The sequence below is a fragment of the Zea mays genome, chromosome 1 (genome assembly GCF_902167145.1).
Source record: "Zea mays cultivar B73 chromosome 1, Zm-B73-REFERENCE-NAM-5.0, whole genome shotgun sequence".
Taxonomy (NCBI): domain Eukaryota; kingdom Viridiplantae; phylum Streptophyta; class Magnoliopsida; order Poales; family Poaceae; genus Zea; species Zea mays.
In genome coordinates, this window is record NC_050096.1 from 212,376,252 (window position 1) to 212,384,698 (window position 8,447).

Genomic DNA, 8,447 nt, shown 5'->3' on the forward strand with positions numbered 1-8,447 from the left:
AAATACGGACGTATAGCATGCTGGAAATAGTAGCACGATATGGATCTGATGCTCACTCTCTCGGTCCGACGCTCGCATAACTGAAACCTAACAGGGTCACAATATGGTCCGACACAAATGGTCTACCTCGAGCGCGAAGGAACCATGTGGCCTGATCCGCGCACAAGTGGAGGCTTAGAACTTCGAGTTCTAACTCTGAAAATGCAAGGGTTTGCAAAAGACTCAGTGCCACGAAAAGTCAGATCAGTGCCACGAAAAGTCGGATAAGAAAAGACTAGGCTCCACCTGTCCTCACGCACTCTAACCTAAAAACCGAAGGGTGCTATAGGGGGAGACGGCCTGGGTCGAGCCGATGCCACGGGATCGCCATGAGGGGACAGAGCGCGCTCCAGAGGTCCAGAATGGCAGCGACCATGGAGGCCAAGGTCACGACGAGGAGGAGGAGGAGAGGGAAGGGACGTACATGTTTTTTTCTCCTCTTGTGAGCCATCTTTTCACAGACTACTAAGAATGAGATAGTGATGGATCAACTCATTCTATTTCATAAATCAAACAAAAAATGAAGAGTGTCAAGCATGCATATCTGTGGAGTACTTTTCTGTTGTAAGCCTGCTCGTTAAATTTTTATACATACCTTAATTACATACGACGCACAAGTCTTTTGCGTATTCTGATTAAAAAACGTTCGACAACTTGCTGGCCACGCTGCCAAATCTAGGCCAACCATCAATACATTTATTTCCCAGGGTGACGATGCCCAACTAACTGCAAGATCAGAAAGGTGCCGGCCGGCGACCAGGCATGCCACCCGGCCATTGTCCGGCGAGTGGAGGCGATTGATGTGAGCGAGCCAAGTGGCAGCGCAGCACTGGTGAAATCGGGATAATGGCGCAATGCAAAAATCTACATCGATCATCGGCCTAGTTAATTTGGTTGAGTTGTTGCCGCTATTCAATGCAACGATCGATCCATTTGGCAGATGCTTGAGCTCACTACTCACTGATAGAGGAGAACTTTTCCTGCCGTCTTGTTCTTCCTTCCTATCGAGTTCGGTGGATGTCTCCGCTCTCAACAGGTTACATCCTTTAGACAACCTTCGAATATGATGACTACCTCGACGAGTCAAGTAAAGACGTTGCTTAATCCTAACTATTCTCGTTTTCTCAAGGATTTCTGAAAGAAGATGACGATGTGACTTCAAAGAGATATATAATAATCTAGATTAGCATGAATATATATATGTTACTATTCTCGTTTTCTCAAGCATTTCTGAATTCTTTTTCTTTCTTTTTGTTTACAGCAACAATATTATTGTTCTTTCTAGCATGCATGCGAACCAATTCAAGTAGTGCGAATATATAGGACCACAGGACCCAAAAGGCCACAGGAACACTTTCACTACTAGCAGTTGGACAACCTCACATCAATCAGTTTGAACACTTTCATTCACTACTATGCTCCCTAAGGCGAAATAGTCACGTACGATGGACCCTCAAGAACAATGTGATCAGGCAGGCCAATGACAATGTACTCATGCACGATCACACGCATGGCCCTCAAGAACACACACAAGTTGCTCTCTGGGACTTGTGTGACAAAGACAAGACCGCAGCGGTCGTCTCGATCGGTGAGTTATTGGGGCCAGCAGCAGCAGCAGCAGCTAGCTAGCTAGCTAGCCTCCTTTCTGGGAGTTGACCTTGGCTGGCTCCTCGGCATCGCATTCGCCCGGCCGGCGATAAACTGACGCGCGAGGCGATAATGTGCTGCAACCGATCATGCTGCGAGCAGAGAGTGCGTGGGGGCTGTCCTCGTCAAATAAAGCATACTACTACTACTATATAACTCCGACCGACAGTGGCAGCAGCAGTGTCCTCTGTGGAAGGAGATTTGCACGGCAAAACAGCGCCTCGGTTCTCGTGGACAGGGGCCTGAACTGCTTGGATCGGAGCACGTTGTCGTGTTTTCCATCAGCTCATCATCAAGTGGGACGTGGAAAGAAGTAGAGGTGCTTGTTGTTCGTGTGACAGCAGAGGTTAGTGGAAGTGGGTGTTGTAGACGTACTGCAGTTGTAGCTGTGCGTGTTTCCATTTGTACAGCGAGTTAGGTTTTGACGACTATGGGAAGTGTAGGGGCCGGGCACCGAGCAAAACAAACTACAAGGTACTTGTGGTGTCAATTAGTTGGGGGCGGTTCTTGTCAGCATCCGGAAGCATGTCGTAGGATATAATAAGAATTAAACGTACTAATTATTAGGTAGTGTTTGGTTCCGAAATATGATGGAACGGAGCCCCTGCGCTTCTAATTTGTTGTTTTTTGGATTGATTCCATGTAGGACATAGTGACTCTAAAAAAATTATGCTCAGATGCTGAACCATCTGGCTCTCCAAAATCTTCTGGACGGAGCCGATCTATCCTAACTGATTCCGGAACCAAACACTACCTTAGAGAAGACTAGTTCAGTGTCCGTGAATTACGACGGTGCACAATAACCGAAGGACCTGTGAGACGACCAGAGTGGATGAATGGGAGCCACACAATTTTTCTGCACAAGAACACACGTGACTTGATCCCAATTCTAATTCAACCACGAGGGACACCAAAAAAACTGCTTAATACAATACAGTTCAATCAAGAGTCGATTGATTGTACCAAACTGCTAGCAGAAAATCTGAAACTGCGGAAAACCGTTTACATAGAAGAAGTTTAGAGTGAGTTGCAGTGTCGCGCAAGTGGCTTGCAGTGCCGGACAGCGGTAGTGTCACGGCCAAAAATTCTCAGAAAGATCTCAAAATTTACCAGCAACAAGCGCAGAGGAGAGAAGATGTTTCGTGAAGATTGAACAGGAACCGATCAAAACTTCACAAAAAGATTTAAAATCTCAACTCTGAATGGGGTTTCGTTGGGTTTTGCAGACTTGATCAAACCAGTTTGGAACTAGCCCACGAGTGTGATGTGCTCAAATCAGATACAGCAAAGATCCGAGAGAAGTTCTCAAACCAGGAAGTATCCCAAAAGCAATCCCAAAACACAAGAAAATAGAGATTCTCACAAAAAAACCACAAGAGGGGATGAGAAGTGAGAAAATGAATCAAAAACTCATCGAGATCGGATTAGAGATAAACGACGAAAGCACACTAGCACCATGTGGTTATGACCACACTTCCTTAAAAAAAACTCATGCATGTGTGCAGATGTGGAAGTTCAAAGTACCTAGATGTCCGGGCTAGAGCTAATACAAAACTAGGGAATAGAAAACAAGAGTTTGAAATTAAATGCCCAAATGCCCAAAGATGACTGAAACAACTAGCCCTCCCTCCTATTTATAGAGGGTTATTCTACTAGACCAAACTATCCCTAGTTACATAAAGCTTATCCACTTAGCTGGGGTAAAATGGACCAACTCCTAAAATATGCATCTGACAGCCACGCGCTCTTCACGAAGTTGCTTTGCCTCGACACACTCTTCGTGATGACTCCACGTGCTACCTCTGATTCTTGTCGGAACCGCACCACCGGATTTTGAGGCCCAAACCCGACGAAACTAGCGAACTATAAAGCGGAGTGGTTTTGAGGCTCAACCACTGAAACCTCCATGAGTAGCGTACCCCATACGCATCCCTTATGTCCTAGACACGTGTCCCGCCAATCCACGACCATCCGCGCCTCCACGTCCTTGCGCCTATCAGTGTTCCTAGGTGTTAGTCGCCATGGCTAGTCATCCAGCTTCTCCGGTCCCTCGATCAAGGCTCAACGTTCACCATCTGTCGCTCACGATCTATTGACACAAACCCGCATGACCTTCGCCTTCGTTGTCAAAGATGAATTGGATAAATGGATAATATGTATGGCATATGCAAGTTGATCATCTAGTCAACCATAAACCTCAAATCCCTCTGAAATTCATAGCACACTTGAACCCAAGGTGGGGAAGCAATTTGGGCAATTAATTTTGAGGCTTCGGGGTCGGGCGGGTAAAGACGTCTGATCCGGCAGTTGGAGGAGAAATAGCGCAGACTTTGGGCATATGGATACGACGCATAGGCCCAGCTAGCCCAACATCTCATTATATTGCAACCCAAACCTGGCCTGTCCTCCGAGCCCAGTCCAGAGCAGCCCCATCCGAGAGGCAGAGACCGAGCCTGAGATCTGCAGGCGACGACGACGGCGGCGTCCCTGAGCTGCATGCGGACCGCTCGGCCGGGCGTTCGCCCTCCGCCCGCCATCATCACTGCACAACACGTCCAAGCTCTTTCGCACGGAGAGCTGCCAGTTCGGCTGGAATCAAAGCTTTCTGATTTGAGGAAAGCTAGCGCGGGCCCCAGGTAGCTTGATCTACAAATCTCCAAATCGCCGAGCAATGCCCTGCGCCTGCCGAGGAGATTCGCCTCGCTCCGCTTTTTATTACTAACTTGCTCTCGAGGGCGCGAACATGCAGCCACACGCACGCACGCTTGCATGCAGGCAGCTGGGGTCGACGATGCATGGACGATGGCACTGACGACACTGACGACGGGCGGGCGGCATCGCTTTAGCTCGCAACGTATACGCACTTTAAGGCCGATAGATTCTGCTGACCGTGCAGTGCCAGTGCAGGAGGAGTATTCAACAGCCGTTAAGCTATTATATATATATATATATATATATATATATATATATATATATATATATATATATATATATATATATATATATATATATATATATATATATATATATTATGCACTCTTATTTAGCGAGCTGCTCTCTAGATTGATAGCCCTTGGCAGGATAACAGCTAGCTAGCACGGCAATCCGATCGAGAAGATTTGATTCCCCTCATCGTTCGTTTTGGTCATAGTTTTATCGGTCGGCATGCAGGCAGGCAGGCACGTACGCTGCACGCTCATACTCCAGCCCACGCACCCGGGCCGGCCCGCGCGCCATGAAAAAAAAAAGAACAGATCAAAGCGGAGAGATAGAGAGCGGGAGATGGAGACGCGTGCATCGAATCTAGTCTAGCACTGCCAGATCCCGCTTTGCGCTGCACGACGTAGATCGATAGGCTTCTTTTGGGCGGGCGTTCAAAGTTGCTCTTGCTCGCGTCGCGCGCGCAGAGGCGATTCTCTCTCTTCGCTTAGAAAGCTACTTGTAGCATTTCCCTTCCCAAGTCAAAGACGCCGACGCGGCGCCCTATTCTTGGGCTTTCTACCGTTCTACGTGCCCCCCCTCCTTTCTCGTGATACTGCGTTCTTTTGTTGCCACGCAGTGTTTTGCTTCTGGGTTTAGTTTACTACTCTATTTGCATTGAAATTGTAAATCATTCTAGCTTTTCTATCTTCGTTTAAATTGTAAAATATTTTAACTTTTTATACACATATCTTTCTTATATATATTTAGGCATACACTATATTTTGATATATATATATATAAGTAATAAATCTGAAAACTAAAAAAATCTATGATTTAGAATATGGATGGAATAGTTTAGAATGCAGAGATTAGAATCTGAAAACTAAAAATATACGATTTAAAAAATCATCATCATCATTGTTGTTGTTGTTAAATTAGTTATGAAATATATTTTTATTGTAAACATATTGATACTATTTTCTGAATTTTATCAAGCTTAGAAAAGTTTGAACAAGCAATCCCGTGCTTGCCTAGTGGGCCTCGCTCGTGGTTTGTGACTTCGTGGCCTGACACAGCATATGATCTACATGCCAATCTGTGCCATGCCTGGCTCAACCAGTCCGTGTCGTGCTTTAGCGGGTTATGCCAGACGACCTATTTAGACATCTATAGATCTTCTTTAAATATAGAAGTACCTTAATCTAAGGCCTTCTTTGGCTGAGTTTTTCAACTTGCTTTGGTTTTTTTTATAAAAGCCAATCAAAAAAGAGTTGGCTCCCATTAAAATCCACAACCAAAAGCAGCTTTTATCCAGTATAAGTTTGACAACACCATTACTTCTACTGTCACATGCTTTTGAATTTATACTATTTACAAAAATTGTTTGCATGTCACTAGTTATAGAAGATATCACTTTTTCCATATACGTGATTGTTTCTCATCGCCCACAACTATAGTCTGGACAGCAAGTCGTCTAGAACACTAGGGCACCCCGGTGGTGGCATGGTCAACCCTAGTGGTGGCTCAATCGATGTAGCGTGATGTGTCACAGCGCGATGTGGGCGGACCCAGTGGGGACGAGGCCTGCTCCAACACGGCACAGTAAGCCATGGTGGCAGTGCATCTAGCCCTAATGAAGGCATGGATAACATTGGCATGGCGCGACCTGTCCTAGATGCGTGTGAGGAGAAAGAGACGGACGACCTACACTGTCTATAAGAGAAAAAAGGGGTAAATTAGCGAGGTTCGCTTGTCAGTGACAGACATATTTGAGTGGTGAGAAACATGGATCATATATATGGTTCACTTTAAAGTTTTTTTTCGAAAGGCACCGTTCTCAACCTAAATAGCTCTTGACTTTATAATAACCCATATAACACAACAGCGTTTTCACAGCCCACATCTCATAGCAGCATTTTCAAAACTCACAACTCAACACTACAACACTTGTGACCTTCTATGACGTTTTCTTTATGTCACCAAACCTTGAATTTATGTCATCCATCATGAAATTCACTTCATCACCTATCATGCGTAGCATTGCATCATCTGTGATGTTTCATGATTTTTTGTCATAAATTTAGTGACATATTATATGTCGTCATAGTTTCGTGACACACTATTTTCGTCACTTACCATCTCTAAAAAACGCAAGATCATGCTTCCACGTAGGGTAAAAATGTCATAAAAGTAGACATACAAATGACATGGCATGACAAGGATATGTTTAATATCAGCTTGGCTAGGACTTGCATGGTTGTTGGATGTTTCTGTGACGTGTCGGATGGCTGGCATCGGTTTGGGACAGGGATTGTTCCGGAAGTCGGCTTGTGCCGGTTCTTAGGCTTTTGAATCTAATCAATGTTGAGGCGCTCATCATGATCGCTGGGCCTAATTGCGTGTAGGATGTTCCGGTCATGCGGTGAAGCTTTAGCTGTGGTGGGTTAGGTCCGCTCGGTGTGGATAAAGCAGGGCTTTGAGAACCATCGGCTCTACATGCTATCGAAGCATGGATCTGATGCAAGCCTGCGGAGAGCGATTGACTCTTTACAACCGATACGACCTGGGGAGCCGAACACAGCTCGGACTGACGTTTACATGTGTCTGTGTATGCAGGGAATCTCTCCGGAGCTTGTCGACACCTTCTTGATCGGGTATAGTGAGAGCACCTAGAGGGGGGGTGAATAGGTGATCCTGTAAAAACTTAACTTATAGCCACAAAAACTTGTTAGAGGTTAGCACAATAATTGCCAAGTGGCTAAAGAGAAGATCTTGCACAATACGACAATCACAGAGAATTCAACACAGAGGAGACATGGTGATTTATCCCGTGGTTCGGCCAAGTACAAAACTTGCCTACTCCACGTTGTGGCGTCCCAACGGACGAGGGTTGCAATCAACCCCTCTCAAGCGGTCCAAAGACCCACTTGAATACCACAGTATTTTGCCTTGCTTATCTTTATCCCACTTGCGAGGAATCTCCACAAATTGGAGTCTCTCGCCCTTACACTTAAGATTCACAAAGAAGCACGGAGTAAGGGAGGGAAGCAACACACACAAATCCACAGCGAAACGCGCACACACACGGCCAAGATTCGAGCTCAAAGACTATCTCACAGTTTCTCACAAGAACAGAGCTCGAATCACTTAGAATCACAAACGGATGCGCAAAGACTGAGTGTGGATGATCAAGAATGCTCAAGAGTTGCTTAGTGTTGTCCTCCATGCGCCTAGGGGTCCCTTTTATAGCCCCAAGGCAGCTAGGAGCCGTTGAGAACAAATCTGGAAGGCCATCTTTGCCTTCTGTCGTCGGGCGCACCGGACAGTCCGGTGCACACCGGACAGTGTCCGGTGCCCGATTCCTTTCCTTAAATGGCGAAGCCGACCGTTGCAGATGCGGGAGCCGTTGGCGCACCGGACATGTCCGGTGCACACCGGACAGTCCGGTGCCCCCTTCCGACCGTTGGCTCGGCCACGTGTCCCGCGCGGATCGCGCGGCCGACCGTTGGCCCTGGCCGACCGTTGGCTCACCGGACAGTCCGGTGCACACCGGACAGTCCGGTGAATTTTAGCCGTACGCCGTCAGCAAATTCCCGAGAGCGGCCTCTTCGGCCGAGATAGCCTGGCGCACCGGACACTGTCCGGTGCACCACCGGACACTGTCCGGTGCACCACCGGACAGTCCGGTGCCCCAGACCGAAACAGCCTGTTGGCTGTACACAGCCAACTTTCTTCTCTTCTTCTTCTTCCTGTTTCTAATACTTAGACAAGTATATTAGTACACAAAACCAATGTACTAAGACTTAGAAACGTACCTTTGCTCTAGATTTGCACTTTGT